The sequence below is a fragment of the Octopus bimaculoides genome, chromosome 25 (assembly GCF_001194135.2).
Source record: "Octopus bimaculoides isolate UCB-OBI-ISO-001 chromosome 25, ASM119413v2, whole genome shotgun sequence".
NCBI classification, from domain to species: domain Eukaryota; kingdom Metazoa; phylum Mollusca; class Cephalopoda; order Octopoda; family Octopodidae; genus Octopus; species Octopus bimaculoides.
The window spans coordinates 23,238,340-23,241,625 of NC_069005.1; the positions used below are offsets into that span (position 1 = coordinate 23,238,340).

Here is a 3,286-nt window from a genome sequence, read left to right on the forward strand (position 1 = left end):
AGAGAGAGAGAGAGAGAGAGAGAGAGAGAGAGAGAGAGAAAGAGAGTTCTACTACATACTTCCTCACATCCTATAAAAAAAATTCTTTTCTGTTAGCTGAGAATATTTAGCATTGTTCACTTGTTGAAAGCTACAAGGTTTCCATATGACTTGAGTGCTAACTATTCTATGACCAGTCATATATACTATGAGTCATTTATTTCAACTCTCCAAATCATATACACACACACACATACACACACAAAACAGTGTCTGCATTTGTAACTCAACAGTCCCTTTACTATAATGTGCTGACAACAAAACTGAATCCTCTGCAAGTCAAGCAGAAACACTCACACAGCAAATCCAAAAATAATCTATCTTCAAATTTACAAATTCAGAGATATGCATGCAATCACACGTTAAGCAAAATATCATTATGTATTAATTAACCAGATAATTATTGTGCATTGAATAACCTTATGGAGTGTTGAAAGCCATTTCTATCCAATCATTGTTTTGGTATTAAAAGCTTAAACAGATTTTATTTATTTTTTTTGTATAAGGGGTCTTTGTATCAAGGGTCTCTGATAATGGACAGTTTCTTATTTGAATATGTGGGACATTTTACATGTGGGACAATAACAATCAAATCTCCCTCAAATTATATCCTGTCATCTAATAAAAAAAAAGGGGGGAAATGACACCTAAGGTAATGTAGTCCTCAGTAACCCTCAAAGTGGATATACCTTCGATCATAAGTCTGCTAGATCTGGGCTGATCAGAAGCCACATGGTTGCAAAGCTGGAAGAATGGTTAAAACTCCAAAAGTCAACATAGTTAAAGACCAAGCAAAGTTCCACACCTAAAGAAAGATCTAAAGCCTAAAGGTCAACATAACAGAGATAATCGTCATCAACATTTAACATCCTTTCCATGTTGGCATGGGTTGGACGGTTTGACAAGAGCTGCCCAGACTCCAACTGTCTGTCGTGGCTTGATTTCTACGACTGGATGCCCTTCCGAGAGTGTGCTGGGTGCTTTTCACTATGTGGCAACAACACCTGTAAAAGACAAGCCTGTAAGTATGGATGACAGCAATATTTTCTTAGCTTGACGTGTCTTAATATCACTGTCATCCATATGTACTAGATGGTCCTTCACAGTTGTCGATGCTACATAAAGTGGTTAATATTAAGAAAGAGTAAATAAAAGTCAAAGTAGGAGTTCATAGAAAACAGAAAGACATCTTAGTGCCATCTCTGCTTGATCTGCAAGAAGGGAACAGATAGGTACTTGATACAGTGTACTCAGTGTAAACAATGGATACACTAAATATGTGGTGGGATCATGGGTGTATTAACAGAGAACCAAGACTTTAGATGCACAAAATGCTGAAGAGTAATTAGCAGTAGGAGTATCCATAAAATGAACTCCGTGGGTTACTCAAGTGATTTAATGGACATAGTTAATAGTTTCTGTACCCTAGTTGATTTAATTAGTGCTGAAAGTGGACAGCGAAAGTATAGAAACTGGAGTAAGGAAGGGTCAAGAAAATAGCAAATATTAAAAACAACAGCTGATGTCAACATCATTATCATTTGATATTCATCTTTCCATGCATCAGATGGAATTTGTTGGGGCAGATTTTCTAAAGCCAGTTGCCTTTCCTGTCACCAATGCTCACCTGCATCCAGGTAAGATACTATTACCCCATGGCCAGACATATTTTCCATAAGGGACAGGAAATGAATAACATTGCTTATATGACAATGATGCTCTTTCGTAGCCATCACATAATGTCAAAACAAGGATACACAAATACACACAATAGGCTTCTTCCAGTTTCTGTCCACCAAATTTCTCATAAGGCTTTGTTTGGCCCAGGGCTGTAGTAGAAGACACTTGTCCAAGTGTGCCATGCAGTGGGACTGAACCCAAATCTACATGGTTAGAAAAGAAGGTTTTAAACCACAGAGCCATACCTGATGTATGTAGAAGCAAATACAACTGTAGGGTCGTGAATGTAACTAAAAGTGCTGAAGGCTAACAATGAAGAGTTCTACTATAGGTGTCGATTGATCGAGAAAGAGAGAGAGAGTGGAAGATGTGGTGTGTTGAGATCTCAGCATATTGAACCTCACAAACAACAACACAGGACAAAAGAGGAATAACTGGGATACTCAGGTCTACAAAACTATAAAAAAAAAAACATGGGAAAACAGGCATGATGATTATGATGATGATGACATTAAGTCTATTATATCATGTTATTACAAATGTGGTGACTTCGTCAGAGCCTTGATGTTTCTCTACTCTGCTGAATCTCAAACAACATCTGAGAACAATGCCAGCAGCAGCAGCTGACCATTGAAGACCGAGTTCAGCAGCATAAGCTACAGTGGTATGGCCACATCATCCAGATGGGCACTGGAAGACTACCACACCACCAACTTTTGTGGTGGTAACGACCCATGCTCTAGAGAATCCAGTGCAGCACACCAAAGAAGACATGGGCAAAACAAATTGAGGAAGTCTTGAAGTCGCAGCACATCAACCTCAAGCATGCTAAGGCCAGCGCCATGGATCGGATAGCGTGGAATAACATCATTACCAGAGTCCACCATCCAGCTGCACCCATGCAATGCATCAGTTGAGAGGACAGCCTCCCACTCCAGTCACCAGCTAGAGATTTTACTTTACTTACTACATTTTATATCACTAGCCTGGATGAGAAGTGTTTTCACTCTCTACTTGGTTAGTTGACTTGCTAGAAATAAAAGTCAAAGCTCCCACAAATCACACCTGACTTTTAAAATAAAAGAAGATACATTGGACAATGTGATCCCTTATTTATAAAAGAAAAGACATAATGGTCATGGCTGGAACACCATTGCTTATATAGATCTGCTGGAGCAATGCTGACCTGATTGTTATTTGCTGGACAAGTCTCTTGCACTTAATTCATTTCTTTCTTTAAAGAAACACAAACAATTTATTTTTAACAAGTTTTGTGAGGAAACAAGAGTTCCCTATTACCTACGTTAACTTCTTTTATGGTGATTCAATTCCAACAGTTGACACTAGACAGAATAGCTCTTTATTTTGCTGAGATTTCAAGCAGAATGAAGAGTAAGAGAGGCAGAAGTATAGACAAATATAGAGGGGAAACTAACAGTAGAATGAAAAAAAAAATAATAGCAACATTAGTCATAGCCTCTATCGGCAAATAAGTTCCCAGGCTGCGATAATTTATTTTATTCCGTGAGAGAAAAGATACCTTATATTCCAGATAGAAACCATATAT

The 3,286-nt window shown here is 38.1% G+C and overlaps 1 protein-coding gene across 1 annotated transcript in view; it reads right to left on the minus strand.

Moving 5' to 3' along the window:
* LOC106872702 (homeodomain-interacting protein kinase 2) overlaps positions 1-3,286 on the minus strand; it is an 82,392-nt gene that overhangs the window by 28,209 nt on the left and 50,897 nt on the right. The window lies entirely within an intron of this gene.